Genomic DNA, 18,625 nt, shown 5'->3' with positions numbered 1-18,625 from the left:
GATGCTATAAGTACTTGAGAAGCAGTTACAGCCATTCAGTCAGAGAAAGGTCATGTTAACATAAATATTGAAAAGAATGATAATTAGGCAAGAAAAACAGCAAAACACATTAGAGTGAAATGAGGCAATTTTTAAATGTTAACATCTCAAATCAGAAATGTTTATGTTACGTTTAATGGTTCCATTTTCAATGAGCATTCGACTAAAAAAAATTGCTGAGCAAAATTATGAAAGAGAATTACAACTGAAAATGACATTGTATCTATTTTATCATCTTGAGAGGAAATGAATTGTCTGAATCTTGTTAAACACAATAGAATTCAAACAGTCCAAGCATGACTTACTGCAGAATAAAGCAAAGTACTCTCTTATTAACAGAAAAATGCTTCTTTTAAAATGATAGTTCATAATTTAAAATTCTGAATATTTGAAGCAGCTGCAAAATATTTGTTTCTGTGAGTTATTTAATACATATTGAGTCACAGGTAAGAATGTTTCAGCAATGTCACCAATTTCATAGCCTCAAACACACTGTGGCTGCTTCTCATAGTATTGTTTTCCACATAATCTAGCCTTGATATCAAGAAACTCACATTAAATGACACTTTTAAAGCTCGCAAACAGGCTAAGCTGATTGTTGTTTCAGGGTGACTTACAACTCAAAGTATTTGCTTCTCAAGTTTAATTTTAAGTGATGGTTTATCTTAATCTAAAACATTACAAGAAACCTTAAAGATTTTATCAAAAACTTCCTGGATGTTAAATATACTTAGTCAATTTTTCTTTTCACTTATAGTTGTTACCATTTTAATATGATAATTTTAAAAGACATTTTAAGGTAAAAACCCTAAAGTTCCCTCCCAAGAAAATGTGAATCAATGTCCATTCTGGTTTGTTATTTACACAGACACCACAATCAGAGTTAGAATGACATGAAAATGCAGCAGGAGTATGATACAATCCCCAAAGCAAGGTCATTGTGATACAGCTAAGCCAGGATAAAAGTTTAGGCAGAGCAATAAGACACAGAGCAATAAGGGCATGGGCTTATAATTTAATTTTGGTCTTGTTTTAGTCTTGCTGCATTTGCCACAATATAAAGCCTCAAAGTTTAACCTGCACAATTATCAAGGAAATACTTCTGGTTTTATTTATTTTTTAGGGGGGAATGGTAAAACAGAAGTCAGATACTAGGAAGAAGTTTTAAGACATTGTGAGAAGGAACAAATTTAACTAAGAATTTCTTCTTTAGTTGCAACTCCTACACCCTTCTTTAAAATGCAAATGAATCTACTTAGGCAAATTTACTTTAAAAGAGCTGTCACATGAGGCTACCCCTATTTGTAGAGACCTGAGAAGCTAAATTTAAAGGAGAATAACAGAAGAGATTTCTGAGAGCTTAGAGCTATAAGTGTATATAAAATATCTCAACAAAAATGTGCTCCTGTGGTTTTCATTCTCAGGGATCAGGTTCTCTTCCCGTCATGCAGCACATCTGCCAGGTGTGTAATGTCAGCAGATGTCCGTACGGGCATCACAACAGTATGAGAAAGTTACTTGTCATTACTGTAAACAGCAGGACTGTGACTCTAGCAGGAAAAATGGACGCCAGAAAATCTGGCTACCTGTAACATTTCTTACCATTTTTGTCTCTAAGCTCTTACATGTGGGTTTTATATATTTCAAAAAAAAGGTAGGCATTAGGTGCCCAAAAGTACAACAAACTTGTGAAGCAACAACAGCAGAAGCAGCAAAAGCCATATCAGAATTGTGGCTATACTTTTTCTTCTCTTTGGTACACGTATAGCTTCTTACCCAGCATTAATAGTTGAGACTACTGTTGGGTCATTTTCAGGATATATAGAGGCAGAACTGCTCTGATTTCCATAAATAGGCTGTTTACAAGTAAAACTTGACTTTTGGTCTAGACCAGATTATATCTCATGAAAAAGTAACTGTCTGAAGAAAGCTTAGCAAAAAATGCACTTCTTCAAAAAAATTCCATTCCAAATTTCTCAGCTTTACTGGTACTTTGTAATAGAGTGTGGAAATTCTTTCCATGGGAAAAAATGGAGGAGTACAGACTAGTAGAAAAAAAATGTAAAAAAATTGAGTGTCAATAAATTGTTCTATGATAGTCTACACAGAAACCTTCCTGGGCTGTTTTGGTTTTTTTTTTAAACATGCCTGGGGAAGATGCTGCAGCCTCTCATGCAGATTTGCCCAGTGTTTTGCTTTCTTGCTAGAATGTTCTCCCAGCAGTTTCACCCAGAGCTCTTTGATGCAGTTGAAGCCTTTATTTCTTACTTTATTCAAAGAGGACAAAAAGAATGTTTTACTTCTTTTCTCTTTGAAGATCTCTTCTGCATATTTGGAGATGATTATCCTGTTTTCCTTCAGTCTTTTGGTCTCTAGACTAAACAGTCTCAGCTCTTCTAGGGATTACACTGATTTCATAATGTCTGGTTTCCTTTTTTTGGAATTCGAACAAATTCAACAGATGCATAATGATGCTAGGTTGACCGAAGGGTCTTTAAAATGTAAATATGCTTTACACAGTAGTATTTCTTGATTCTTGCAGAGGAAATTCCTGTCACTAATACAGATAAAAATAGCAAGGAACATATTGGGTTAACTGACATTGTTACAAATATATTTGTAAATCTAATCGTGGAAGTAGTTATGCTAAGGTTTACGGGGTTTAACTGGGCCTGTGGTGGGGTAACTTGAAACAGTAGTGGAGGCCCAAAAACTATTGGGAATTTGCTAGGAACAGCAGGACAATAATTAAAGGGATTAGTGAAGTAAATAGAACCTGAGGAAGAAAACAAACTGTTGCTTAAAGATAAGATTAGAATCAACATATGTAAGAGGTTTGGTGGTGGGTGCCTAATTAACCAGTATCCTGTGTTAGACGAATGTGGTAGATTTTTAACCCTTGGAGACGGACATCAATTGTATACATATAACCTATGTAACTGATTTATGAACGAGACCGTGTGTCTTTGTGCACGTACAACGCTGTAGAAAAGGTATAAAAGCTGTCTTCAAGAATGGCTCGTTGGAATCCTGGCTTAGGACAATAGTCCCCAGGTTTCCCGGGCCCAGCAAATAAAGCACCACATAAACTGATACTCTGTCGGTTTGTGTTTCTGTGAACGGGCAACAACATGAGTAACACTGGCCAATGTTTTATCAAATAAGTGAGTCACAACTACATGTTTTACTTATCAGAGGCTAGCCCCTTAGGTGCTATCATTCCTTAGTTCAAATATAGTTGATGACCAATATACATATGTTTCAAAAACTGAGCTATTCTAGATCTTACTTCTGTGTGTTCACCTGTTTCTGATGTAACAACCTGCTTAAAAACTCTTGAAAAGAAAATTTTGCAAATGACTTATAACACCCTCCTGAGAGCTGAGCTGGAGTGATGATACAGAGCCTTAAAACCTTAGCTTTTACGCTTATTTTAAGATCAGGATTTGGTGTCTGCGCAAGCCTTTTGATATGGGGAAGGAGCCTTTTTCCAGGGGAATTGAATATGCACACAACAACTTAAATCTGTGGAAATGAATCAACTGAGTCAGCTGCCGATGACTGCAAAAATGGCCTGGATGCCATTTGATGTTACCTTTTTAAGCAGGAGCTTGAAATGAGGAGAATTACAGCAAAACTGTCATTGAGGAGAGATCGACTGACTGGAATTTGCAACACAAACCTATTATTACCCCTTATGCAGAAAAAAGATAAATGGGGAAAAAAATTAACAGCCATGAGAGCTTTATCCCAGCTGCAGTTTCATCTTATTTATTGTTGTTATTTATTTATATATATATATTTAAAAGCTTAAATGATTTGTTAGCTATACATCAAGATAACTCCCATAAATGTATGTTTTATTGCAGCTGCTATAGCTTCTAATACTATTTATTATTATTCTCTTAGTGCCCAGAAACTAGTACCATTCTTTAAAGACCCATTCTGCAAATCTCTGAGCCAAGTGAGACAAGGGCAGATGCCACCTGAGAGTCTTCACAACACAGGATTTTGAAAACATGGAGTGGCAAAGTGATGTAGAAGTCAGTACGTTTACTTGAAGAAGCAATCTTTGCAACAGATACTGGTGTGTCAAAGCAGAGCAGGGGGAGAGGTGTTTGCTTTGTTTGCTTCTTTGTGCTTTGTGTCCCTTTGTGGCTTCAGATAAAGTCCTGTCCTCTGCCTGGCTCTTCCTGGACTCCTCATCACCTCTGCATAAAGCCAGCTATGGAAAGAGGGAAAATTATTTCTGATAGAGACAAGCTCTCAGTTTACCTAACACTACAGGAGAGACTTTTTCACAGCTGGTAGAAAACATTCAGACAAATACTTTAGATTAAGTTTACCAGCATCTATCTTGCACTATGACTATCTATTCCCTAAACAAAAAGGACAATAATAACATTATCAAAGGACTTCAAAGCCTCCACAGACTTAAAAGATAAAAAGGGAAAAAAATTAAAAAAAAGATATATATATATATATATCTACGTCTATATAAATATAGATATTTACCTGGTTAAAAATAAACACTCTAGCTGAAGTAAATCATAGAGAATCTACTCTGTTTGTTTTGGGTTTTTTAACTCTTTGGAAGTTCTAGCCTGAGTTCTTCCTTCATGTTTGTCATGCCACAAGAAGAGATTGTTTGTTAGCTGCTCTTGAGCTGTCTGAGTTTTGTAGGTTAAAGTTGGCATCCTGGTTTCCAACGACCTTCACAGAAATGTGCATTCCCTCTTTTATAGTTTCCATGTAGAGTCTATTCCTATTGCAAATCTGTTGGCTGTTGGTCAGGTTCTATTCAAGAGGATACATATTCTGAATTCCTCTCCTATCTCACTAAGCCTTTCCAGTATCTAAGATTAACCTAAGTGGCTTCAGGAGTAGTTGGCAAACAGGAAAACACAAAAAGTGCAGGTTAGTTGAGGTCTCAATGAATGGGCTCCCAACCATTCATCACTTCTCTCACTTCTCCCCAGGTCTCAGAAAGAGTTTTGATTGAACAAAATAACAAAAAATTTACTTAATTGAAGAAGGTCTGGATGCCCCTTACCTGATTGTGTTCAAGGCCAAGTTGAGCAGGTCTTTGAGCCGCCTGGCCTAATGAAAGTGTCCCTGTCCACTGTAGAAGAGTTGGAACCATAAGATTTTTAAGGACTCTTCCAATTCAAACCATTCTGTGATTCTATGATTAATTACATCCATTGTACGCTAACTTTTAGGATCTGTTTTTAAGGTCATCTCTTCAGTGAGAGAAAACACAACATGACACAATAGGCCAGTGAGATCCAATTGGGGAGCAATTAATCTTTAAAAATATTGTCTGTAGTCCTAAAGGTTAGTATTTGCACTTGTCTGCATAGCACAAATTATGGATAGCATCAGTATGTTTTGATTTGGTTTGGTTGTTTGTTTTTTTCTCTCCCCTAGGAAATGTTTGGACAGCAAACTTTAGAGTGTGCTGCAAGTGGTAGTTGGGATTTTCCATCTTACTGATCATGCTGCCTCTAAAAACCAAAAGTACAAGGGCTGCCTAGATTTCATTTGTTATCATATAGATCCTTGTCATGTTGAAATATGCACTTCTGCGGGTTTATAGAGCTGAGATAGTTAAAAAGACACACTGCATATTTCTATTTGATTTTGTTTAAATAAAAAGACCTCATGTTACTCTGGAAACTGGAGATCATAAATATCTAAAGTTAGGTGTTCATATGCCACATTTATATAGAATTTATATAGGTTGGAAAGGACCTTAAACACCATCTAGTTCCATATAAAGACAAGATGTCTAACCCACATTCTCCAGAAATCAACATGATAACACACTGGATACTTTGGGAGTGAAATTAGGTTCTGGAACTTATGTAACTAGTGGTATTTGAGATGTTTTGGACTATTCCATCTGATCTCAAACAGCCATTCCAAGAAGGTGGAGGTCTTCTATATGCTCTGTGACAGGCATATGACCTCAGTATCAGAAATTATGATGATTCCTGCACTTAGAGACCTGTATTGTATCTTGTCGATTATACTGACTCTCTCTTCATTGACTGAAATGATAAACACCTAGCATACAGGTAGATGCTTGGCTATAGTGTAGATACATAACAGACACCTAAAAGTAGTTAGTTGAATTCAAAGCCACACGAGGTGATAAGCAGAAACTGAATTAATTTATGTTTGGAAAAAAGCCTCCACTTGAGTGAAATGAACAGCTTATTCAGTGAACAATTAAACAGCAAGAGAAATTAAGTAATAACACATAATTTAAATATGTGTCAGAGCAATGCAAAAGGGAGACACATTTAAATGATTCATTATCACAATACCAGTGTTAACCTGAGAAACTTGCAATTAAACCAGAAAATAAAACTATTACAACCAATTCAGAGACAAGAAAATCATCCAAAGTCAAATGAAAACAATGCTATTGATTGCTATGAACAGAAATTATGGAATGCTGCCTAGAGATACAGTTACTTGAACTGATATCTCTGTGCCCTTAAAATAACTGACTTAGGCAGAAGATGACAAAAAAAAAAGCTGTTTGGGAGGACGACATGATTAAATTCCTGGAACTCTTAACCCATGGAAATAACTTCCCCCAGATTAATATCTAAGTTTCTCTGGAAATGCACCATAATAGAGCAGTTATTCCCATCCCAGGATTTTTGTCTTTACAGTGTATAATTGAATTTTCCTGGAGAAGGGCTAGACTGGAGACAACTAGTTTAGGTTTCAAATATCATAATAGAGTATGTTTTAAACTGGAACATTATTTGAATTTTGCTGGTTATGGTAGGAGACAAAGAGATGACATTAAGTTTATATTCCCTTCATCTTGGTCTTTTTTTGCACACTCTATTTCATTATTGTAAAATATCATCAGCAATTTTGGGTTTATACTCCTCTTTAAGTCCTCTGCATAGGTAATAATTTGAAATCGCTGTCAGTTTTGCTATTTTTTTATTGCCTTAATTCTGGTTCATCTACCATTTTTTAAGCATCTGAAGGACACTGTAAGGGAAGGAATACTGCATCTTATACAACAAGGCCTACAACCATTTTAGAGGTCTGTATGATCTTGTCACTAACAGTTGCAGTTCCATTATCTTCTTCCTTTACTCCTCCATATCTTAGTGAAGCAGATAAATGTTTGCCATAGGGTTTTATTTTCTTTGATATTTTTCTTAGAATTACAGACTCTAACACATTTGAGACTCTGTACTACAACATTTTTCAGTTGCTCTGATTACCTTTTGATCTGATTTTAAGCCATAGGATATCTCTTTAACATCCTCTTCCCCCTTCGCTCCCCCCCAAAAAAAAATCTGTCTTTCTCTCATATCATAGAATCATTTCTATTTAAAAAGGCCTCTAACATGATTGAGTCCAGCTGCTAACCCAGCACAACCATGTTCAACAATAAACCATATTCCCAAGTAACACATCCCTACAACTTTTGAACATTTCCAGGCATCGTGATTCCACCACTTTCCTGGGCAGCCTGTTCCAATCCCTGACCACCCTCTCAGTGAAGAAGTTTTTCTTAACACCAAGTATCAATCTTCCATGATGCCCCTTGAGGTCATTTCTTCTTATCCTGCCACCTGTTAACGTGAGGAAGAGACTGACCCAACACATTCTTACGAGATATGTTGCCATAACTTGTCCCTCCTTTGTGCTAAATAGTGGAGGCCCTCTGTGACATCAAGGTAATTTTTACTTGTTTCCTTCAGAGGCAGGGCGGAACAGCAAGTTGCAGCATTTGACTGATAAAACATGTCATCTCACAGAGATGCCATTCTTCTACTTTCCAAGTCTAGGAATATACATAGTATTCTATTACATATTTGTAATTATTCACTTGGGTAGACTGTGTTGAAGAAAGTCTGTTATGGGTTCACCTAGGTGGGCCTAGATTTGGGCTCTGGAGTTTGGACTAGGCTGAAGCTGTCAGCTGACTTGAGCTGGGCTGAGCTAATAGCTGACCTCTTCTAGCCAGTAATTTTGTATTCCATACCACATTATGACATCATCTCCAGGGAAGTAGGAACCAGTGTGGGAGTGGTTAAGGCAGTCGCTTCTCAGCCCTCCTCTTGAGAGGACGCACGATGCTGTCCCAGGGGGGATGGAGAGGACCAGGCCCACCACTGGCTCACCGGGTATCTCAGGAAAGTAAAATGTGTTGTTTGGGGTCTCGCCTTTCTGCTTGAGTTTGTCTCCCTGGGGAATATGTCTTTTCTTAAGTAATGTGTAGTTAAGACAGTAGAATTTGTGTGTTCGTTAAGAAGCTGAGGTGGGGAACTTGTTGTTGCAGACTTGTGTGAGTGTATATTTGTACTCTCTTCTAATTGTCTCTTTCATTCTGTAAAAATATATGTAGTTTTAGTATAAACGTGGTTTGAAGTTTTTGTTTTCCTTTCCTCTCTCTTTTCCTCCCTTTCCCTGGTGTTAGGAGGGAGGCTTTTCTCTCTGTGCTTGGGGGGGTTGGCAGTTGCTTATCTCAAACCAAGACAAAGCCATAAATGAAGCTCACAACAGTAAAAATCTATATTATCTCTTATATCATTATTACATATTTGGAAATCATTCAACACAGACATCCCAAAAGGTGACACACAAGTCTGTACAATTTTGGATCATCCCATGACACACTGTTCACAAAATGTCTGAAACTGCATCCATGAGATGCTAAATTTTCTATTTTATCTGAAAAAGGCTGCAAATTCAAAGCAAACTGTCATAAATTACCATCACTCATGTATTTTCTGGAAATATGATCTAGGCATGACTTCAACAAAAAAGACAACAATCCTGAACATATAGATAAAAAGCACACAATCAAACAAAAAAAGAAAGAAACAAGGAAAGGGAAAAAATCTGCAATAAAAAAATCCCAATCCAAATGCAGCTGCCAAATTTTTTCTCAAAAAAATATATTCCCTTTTAAATTTGCCTTGGAAACTGTAGGGCCTGAGCTTGATAGACACAGCTCCATTTCCAGCCCTTCCTTTGTCATTATGTGTCACAGTGTTGTTTTAAGTTCCTCACTATTCTCTTATGGGAAGGTCTTTCCTTAAAGAAATGTCCCAGAGGGAGGTAGAGGCAGGGCTGTGATATATCATAAGAATGAGGCACAGCAAATTGAGGTAAACAAATGTACACACTTCTGTGGTCACTTTCTTTTTCTTCCAGCCAGCAGGGTATTCTGAACTTGGGGAAGTTTTAAATTTAGCAGCTTTCATATATTTTCAAGATTTGTCATGCTGAATGAGAATGCTCACAAAGATTTGATTTCCTGGTGATATCATCTTGTGGTAGGTCTGTTTTCCAACAAAATCATAGGGCTGGTGCCATGTGAGCTTGCCTTATTACCCTCCAGGGAACCCTCATGGAAGAGAGGTTTGCCTAATGCCTTGGCAGTGGGAAAATCTTCATTTGACGTTCATGACTTATTAGACACCAAATAACTTCACTGTGAGATCAGTGAGGTGCATGATCTCTGCTATCTGCTGGAATGTGGATTGGGACTGAGGAAGATACACCACCAGTGGACATAGAGGAAGACTTTAGTGATTGTACTGAAAAAGAGCTCAAATAATTTTCCATCAAACTACATGCACAACTACAGTGAGGAAGTCTGGCACCTGCCTTTCCATGTCCTTTTCCTCCCACCTGCCAAGGTCACCCTGTCACTGGTGGCAGACAGAGATAGCAGGGCTGAAGGTGACTTTTGATTCCTTTGTCAGTCCTTTTGTCCCTTGTTGCTGTAGCTCTGACACGTTCCCTTCCTTCAAGCCTGTCTACTGTTTCAGCCAGTCCTTTTCCTAAATCAACTTAACAAATACATTAAACTACCAGCTAAACACCATTTCCTTTTTTAAGTTTTTAATGAATCGGCAGGATTACTCTTATTTTCTAACTGGAGAATTCTTGAGAAATTTGTTTGAACTTCTTTTCATAAGCATTTTTTACTCTCAAAATATTGAGTAATGCTTTCCAAGGTACTTTTCAGTAATGGAGCAGTAGATAATGAGAATTTATTTCCCTTTTCAAAAGTAATTAATAAACAAAGAGGAGATATTGCTTTCCTACTAAATCAATAGATTAATAGAATTTTTTCTTCTTGGCAGCTATAAAAGAAATCTGAATTAATGTAATGCTTGTTCTCAGAAAATAAAATAAAGAAAATATGTTATAGTCACTTGAACTAATGTTGCATGCACAATACAGAACTGGAGGCAACTCCTGGACTCTCTACAGGAAAACAATAGTTGTACCAATGCAAAAGTAGGTGCCTATTCTTTCTACATAATATTTTAAATAATAAATCAGTGTATGAAATGTGTTTTCTAACTGTGCGATCAATATGCTTTAATGACCAATTCAGAAACAGCCATCTTATACTTTCTGTGGTTCAGTTGATGGGAACAGAAGTTGAGGCAAGGACAAACAGGCAAGTAACATATTTTTTTGAGAACTGGAGGCTATTTATGGTATGTGTTGCGATTCCAAATGAAGTGCATGGCAGAGGCTATGCAGAAGAGGGGATAGGGAATGGGAAGCATAAGGATGAAGACAGTTCAGGATGAAATAACTAGCTTATATTTTTCAGTGACTAGACTATGATGTTAAAGAGGGTTTGAAATGTGAAAAAAATGTTTTTGAGTGGAAAATCCACTGTCATAAGGTGTTAAAGGGCAAGGAGAAGAGAATACAACCTCTCCAGTAAAAACTGAAATCTTGAAGCAATGACAGAAGGCAATCATGTTCAGAAAACAATTAGGGACATGACTAAAAATAGGTTAAAAACTATTTGCAAGCCATATGAACTAGCAAATAGAACCACGAAGTGAAGTAAGCAAAAAGAAACAATTAATTGTGTCCAGGAGAAAGAGAAATATCAAATAATAAAACTATACCAATAAAAGTGTTGTTTTGAAATTTTTGGAGTATGACTTTTTCTTTCTTTTGAAATCCACTGCATAGAAAGGGAATAGTTCACATGCTCAGGTAATCAAAAATGTTCCTTGGCAGATTAGCTAAGAGCTTGGTCTAAATTAACTATCAGAACCTGGCAAAGAGACAAAGACCCTGCAGACAGGGCCAGAAAATGCTGTAATCAGCATGCAACTGCTACAAAGGTTGGCACACCATTAAGATGCAAAGGAAGGAAGAATCAGATTCCCTTTTGATGTGAGTGTAAAAGGGAAAAGCAAAGCAGGAGCTCTACTATTTGGATTTTTGTTTTTGAAGACTAAATGGTTCAAAACCATCTTGAATTCCATTGTAGGAACACTGGCAATAAATACCAGGTATGAGGTGAGTAGAAATGTTTCATTAAATAAATAGCAGATATTATTCTCCACTCTGATTTCAACCTTTTCTCATTGTGTATAAAAATACAAAGTAAAACTGAAGAAGTGAAAAAACCCCAAAGTATTTTGAAGTGGAAAAATCTAAGCACTCCAACATAGTCAAACTGAAACCTTTGCACTTGCCAGAGCACCTTTCCATCTGTGCACAACCCTTGCCCTCAGGCCTAACCTTGCCATGCTTATTTCAGAGCAAAGCATCAATGCCAGTGGGATTTCTTCTTGAACAGCCTGAAACAGCTCCCTGCTCACTGTGCACGGTGTCTCCAACACTGTGCAGAGTCATGCAACCTTCTCTGGTTGTGCCATCAGGAACTTACACAACTAGTCAGAGCTTCCTGGTTCTGCTCCAGTTCCATGATGTCTGGATCCCTCTGAGCCTTGAATGACTTCACATTACCTTCCTGTAAAATGGATATTTCATAACCTGCATGCAAAAAGCCTGTGAAGGAAGAAAATGGCTACTGTTGTGCAGTCCTCTCAGACTGGGTGCATTGTAGGAGAAAAACATGATGTGTGCCTGTAGGTGCACATCTGCATATTGGACTAGATGTACATGTTCACTGTACTCACTGTGCACCATCTCAAATTAGAAGTAATGATTACATGACAAGCAAGAAGAAATATCACTGAAAAGGTGTCTGTTGAAGAGGAAGAACTATAATAAAAGTAATTACACAAATTAGTGTTGGCTCTTGGACCCAATTGTTTGGGGGTCAGTTCTGAATTCCACATTAAAAAATGATACTAAAATGGGACGTGCAATGTCGGATTGACAGACCTAACAAAAAGCAGCAGCAATTATGAAGTTTTCTATTAAAACCAAACCAAACCATGCCATATAGAAAAACTACAAAAAAAAATTGCAAAAACCTAAATTCTCTGAAGCCTCAGACCACAGAAAACTGCAGTGGGAAAGGCAAACAATGCGCAAATTATATTTAAGGGACCATAATATCTATCAAGGATCATTGTGGTTCTGCTACAATAATAATTCAACCACAATAATAGTTCAACACTAGTTTCCTGATAAACCCAAACATCATTCAAATCATTTCTCTCAACATACTCCAAAAGATAAGAAGCATTTCTAAAAGGACATAGTGTAGAGCAGGCAAAATTTGTCAAAATACTCCATTTTAGAGAATCCAAATTACAATGAAATATGAACAAACACTGTCCCCATCCTGTTTCGTCAGAGGGAACTATGGAGAGATGAGATGAGAAATGCCAATGGAGATTGATTAACATGCATTTGGCAGGAAAATATGCATAACAAATCACCAGGAAGCTGCAACTGGACCAGCTGGGGCTGCGCTACTATGGGTGCTTACTCTGCAGCCACACCAGCTCCTTGTTGCAGTTCACCGTTTATCCCCAGATTGCTGGATCAGCAACATGGAGAACAGACATGAGGTGGGAAGCAGAAACTGATGCCATTTTTTCCCAAAAAAGAAAGTAGAAGGAAATTGATAGAAACATGAAAACAAACTGCGGGTAGACAGTGACTGCAGAAGTTGCAGCTTATCTACTTTCCATGTGTTCTTTCCATCACCATGTAATTTGTTTAAATCTGCTTAGGACATTTCCAGGTCCCCACCAGAACTAAGATTTCCCCGGTTAGAAAAGCACAGCTGACCAGTTTGTGACAGGATAAATCATGATCTCAGGTAAGAAGCTGGTCAACCCATGTTGGGGGATACAGCAGTATATGCATGTGTGTATATCTGCAGGAAGAGGTACTCAAAACCCATTTGGCATGTAGCAATACTGATCCCAAGAATTAGAGAAACAAAAAACTGCAAGAAAATTCACACTAAGAGGAAGACATGATCAGCTGGATGCTAAGCAATACTAAAGTATGGAATAGGTTTTGTTTTATATTTTTGGCAGTATGTTCCCCTGTTTCCATTTTAATGAGGATCTTCATATGTTCATGCTTAAAATGACTCACCATTTTCCCCCTCCTCTTGTGCTGGTTTAAAGGCGAACCAGCAGGGGAAGTGAACTCACCACGAGAGAGATTATAAGTCAGACCTAAAATTTAATATTACAGTAAATACAGTGACACAAAAGGGAAATTGCTTTCAACTCACAAAAACTCAGCAGTATGACCCAGTGTCCTGGGGCACAAACCCAAGGGTGTTTGTTTGCCCTTGTGCTGAGACCCCTGTGGCTCCCCCAAGTCCAGAGCAAAAGGAAATGAAAAACCTATTGGTGCAGGCGAGGGTTGTGGTCTGGGCGAGAGCAGTGACCTCCTCCTGTCAAGGTCCTGCTGCTCCTCTGGATCTGATGAGAAGTTCCCAAGGTCTTCTTACCCACCACTTATGTACCCTCAGGGAGCACCCAGTCCCTCCCCCTGGGCAGGGACTCACACAATGAGTGATTAACTCTGGAGCCAGGGGGTATTGTTGAACTGTTGATGGCCCATTAGCAGCCACACCCCCTCAGGCTGGGTGTGAAGCTGATAATGGCTCCCTGGGCAGCTGCTGCTAATGGTCCATTATCCTTGGGGAATGACTAGAGGGGGTAGAATACACAGCTTTGATCACCCCCAAACAGTGTTAGCTGGTCCCTCCTGCTGAACTAGGACACCTCTTACCTACAATTTCACTGACTTTACAAGGAATTTATTTCGTTTACACTCAGCTTCCAGTGCCAGTAATTAGCTATAATCAGGAATGGTACAATTGAGATGACTACGTCTTTGTGTATTTTTATTTTTCCCTTACATCAGGGTATTGCTCTTCAAAGTTTTAGAACGTTGCGGCAATAATGAAAAGTTTTGATTCATTCATAGGCCATTGGGTTAGGTGTTCACCCAAATCCCACTATCATCAAGGTGGGGAAAGCCTCCCACAGATAAGCTCAGTCATATGTGACTTACAGGATCCTCTGCCCACCGCTTCAACGTGGCCATCTACTCAGGAGGGCTGAAAAGCCATTTCACAGTGAAAATAAACAGCTTCCAGCACTGAAGGGCAGGATATGGAAGCTATTATTCATAGAATTTGAAAAAAGAATTTAGGAAAAAACATCTTTTCTTGATTGTTTTAAAGATGCCTGTGTTATAAGTACTTCTAATATTTTAGTGGTATCATTTGAGAAGGATGAGATCAACTTTTCCATTTCCTACAGAAAATTGTTTTTTGTTTGGTTTTTTTTATCATAAAGTAAATACAAGCTCTATGCAAGTTATGTTATCTCTTATACTTGTAAAAAGTGAGCCACAGCCTTGCAGAACTAATATGGTTCCATCACTTTGGCACGATGGGTATGGATGTAAGATAAAAGTTCAAAAATACTGTTCTTCGTGCAGCCTCTGAGGACTGCATGCAGAGCTTTTGTCTGTAGTAACGGCATTTCTTCTGAAGGTAGTCTTGTTATGCTCTTTCAAACATTGCCTCATTTTGTACCCTGAAATGGTTAATGTATCAGACATAATCTGCTCCCTCTTACCCAGTTTGGTGCAGGAGAGGCAATTGTTGCATTAGTTTGCTCCTCAGATCTCAAAATAATATATAGATACTTATGAAGTCATGGCACATGCAGATAAAGTAGGTTTAAGCTTCAATATCTTTAGAAATGGGCAGGTACAACTCAAACACCTTATGCTTAGCGCAACATTTTCCTGCCTAATTAAAAGAGAACAAAGGAAAAACATGTTAAAGATTATTGCTATGCAGTAATAGCTTGTCAGCTTAAGGTAAAGGATTTCCTTCAGTGTCTGCTCTTCATTGCCTCGGGGCAAAATCCAGACCAATTTAAGGCTGTGCTTAGCTTTAAGTATGTCTAACTAATTCAGACACTTCATTCCCATACTGAACAGGAACTAACGTTCCTTTAATTAAGTGTTTTGTCCTTCTTCCAAATAATGTTAGACCTTGGTTAGTTTGGAGGGAAAAAAAAAGCCCCAAAACCCTAACCCCAAAATTGCATTCATTTTCTTTATGTCCCTCCATTTCATGTACAGTGTCATTTTTCTCAGTGATGATGCAGCAGAAATAAAACCTTGCTTGGCTGGTTTGCATCGCACCTTGCTGCATCGCTCCATCTCTCCCTGCTTTCCTTCTGATTTACAGTTTCTGGGCTCATCCCACTGCATCAATCACTACATCCCTCAGCACTGGGGGAATAGTAAGGAGGAAGATGCAAAATTGCCCTGTAAAGAACGGGTGGTTTTAAATTTCTGTCTGTAGAGACAGAAAGATAAAATTTGGCATGTGAGGCATCTTAGCTGAGGATGACTGTTCTAACTTCATTAAACTATGATTACTAGATTCAGGAGAGAAATGATGCCTCCTTTAAGGGAACATATAATCACTAACGCAGCTTTTTCCCTAAAGGGAAATTTGTATGACAAGTAGCTTGCAAGATAAGTGTGATATTTCTATGGTAATTCTATGTTGTACTCCACTGTCTAAAGGCAAACGCAGGTAACTAGAATGTATAAAATAAAACCCTGACATTTCAGCATGTTATAAGCTACGTGCAGGATATGCAGAATATCCTCAAAATACAGACAGTTCCTGCTTGGCAGTACAGCCTGAGTGTTACCCTTGAGCTATACCTTACATTTTAAGATAGGTTCCTTCTTGCACCGTGGTATTGCCATTTCCAATTAAAGCCACTTTATGCTAAAACATCGATTTTTTAGTTTCTCTTCTCTGCCAATCACTTTTCCCTGACAACAGTTAACATCTGTTTTCTGTCTGCATTCCTTTTTAAAGAAATTTAATCATGGGTTTGGACAATATTCCCAGTACAGATATCCTTTCCCATCTGAAACATACTGGAAATTCAACTCTGGCTCAGAGCTCTGGGGGTCAAATTTCTCTACTATGATAGGAAAAGTGGAAAGTCCAGACATAAACATGCCTGAACTTCAAGTTTCATTATGTTTTCCCAGTGTTGTTCTTGGTCTTACATGATTTTTAACTCTGCTGATTCTAGTACAATTATTCTTGGCTTAGACTATCATAAGGGAAAGAGGGAAATAATAGAATATAAAAAAAAATCTGTCATACTTTTTTACCTATGTGACCCAACCTTGGAACCTTTTCTTGATGCTTAGTAATTCAGTATTTTACTGAAATTATATACTCCTTTGTATCAAGTAAAAATTAAATAAAAGATTACAAAATTGGCATACACTCACACAGTTGGGACATAGTTTTTCTCTCTTCTCTTTCAAGAGAAAAAAATCTTTATAATTCCTTTCACTTTTTTGTTTTTGTTTTCCCCAGCTCTTACATACTTTCAAATCAACTTTTCTAATATGTTACTTAAAATTTAAAAACTATTAAAAGAAAACTGTTGACCCTTCTTTAGTCTCTCTTCCTATCTCATGTGCATATGTGCAGATACATAGGATATCTCAGATGTCTAAGAAGTCAGACCAATTAGGAATATGAAATGAATGATATATATATATGATTACTATAAAGTATATATAATTAATAAACCTATTAAAATAATTAATAATAAAGTAAAATGTATATATCCTTCATCAACCTAATCTACCAGAAGAATGGCAAAATGAATAGTATGCAAAAAATTCTATATCAGATTTAATCACAGACTCACAGAATATGCCAGGCTGGAAGGGACCCACAAGGATCACTGAGTCCAGCTCCTAGTCCTGCATAGGACCATCCCCAGGAGGATTGTCCAAACACTTCCTGAACTCTGTCAGACTTGGTGCTGTGACCACTTACTTTGGTAGCCTGTTCCAGTGCCCAAGCATCCTCTGGGTGGAGCAGCTTTTCTAATATCCAACCTAAACCTCCTTTGCACAAAAAACACATCTATTCTAGACCATAAATGCACCCTAGAATCTCACCTTCTGCATATTCTCTTTTGATTAGTAAAGTACGCAAATGTTCTTTCTGTGACACACCTAATATTTTTTTTAAGACAAGCAGGCTACTTTCTGCATGCTTAGAAAATTACTTATGTGATTTTTATGTCATTTATGAGAGGAAACTGGTGTAGTGTCCTCTAATACTAAAAAACAGGATCTTGTCATCATATTTTGTAGAAATAAAATTATGTATTATTCAGTTTAGAATAATGAGCCATATCTGACCCTAAAACCAGGGTTTCTGATTTCAGGAGATTGGATCACAATGGTAAGTGATACAGCTTAAAGCAAAATTCAGGTCTAACTAGAATTTTAGGATCACAACTTGTATTGCTGAATAATGGGGACCCTGGGACTAACCAGCTCCTACTGGCCTGTGTCCACACTGCTCAGGAATAGTTTCCTTCAGCTGAGATTTTTCTTGTGTAGAGTTAATTGAAGCAGAGCAAAGAGCCTGGGAGAAAGCTAACAATTTTGCAGTGGGCGAAGTAAGGTCCCTGGATTTTTGTGCAGGGGTTCAGACGTAGCCTTTCATAGTGGTTCCTTCCAACAAGTAAATCCCAGTGACCCCTGAACAAACCAAAAGGGAAATCAGCATCTATACCTCTTAAGCTGCATTTGGCAATGCTATAGACCCCAAAACAATCTGATGGGGGCATTGCCAGACAAGGAACTGGAAAGAACTCAGAAACAGAGAATGTGTGATTTATCTGAGGCTAACTCATTATTAACAAAAATGAGAACTGGGTAATTTGAAAACTGAGTGGAAAAGAGGGAAAAGATAAAAAGACTGAGGTATGTGTCAATCAAAAGCACAGGAGGTGAGAAATCAGGGTCGATGTTGAGGTAGGTAAGAGTTTGTCACCAGACAACTCAGGATATGCAGAAGATGAGAAAATACATTCCCAAAAATGCTACAGATGGGCAAGAGGAAAAACAGATAAAAGAACAAGAGAAAGGAGATCCATTACATCAGAAACATAGTCTATTTCCCTGCTATACAAAGTGTTACTGGGAAAGGGCTTTGGGCTGTCATTTATAGCACTTCACCACTAAACTCACACTGTTGACAGCTGTATTTTGTTCCATCTGACTCTGAGCAGGTAGAAAGAATTTTACCATGCTTGTACTAAACTGAGATTTCCCTTCCTAAAACTTCTGTTTAACTCAGTTTTTTTGGCATTCAAATGTTTTCTATGATTTTTTTCATTCTGTGACTTAGTCTTTCTTTTTCAGGACAGTTCCCTTAAGATTAAGAAACTGGTTTGTGGAGACTTAGGAGCCATGAAGAAAAAGGTTGGTGTCAGGCACAGAGACTGACACAGAAGTTCAGAAGAAATCC

The sequence above is a fragment of the Pithys albifrons genome, chromosome 1, assembly GCF_047495875.1.
Source record: "Pithys albifrons albifrons isolate INPA30051 chromosome 1, PitAlb_v1, whole genome shotgun sequence".
Classification (NCBI taxonomy): Eukaryota; Metazoa; Chordata; class Aves; order Passeriformes; family Thamnophilidae; genus Pithys; species Pithys albifrons.
Note: the sequence above shows the minus strand (reverse complement) of the source record.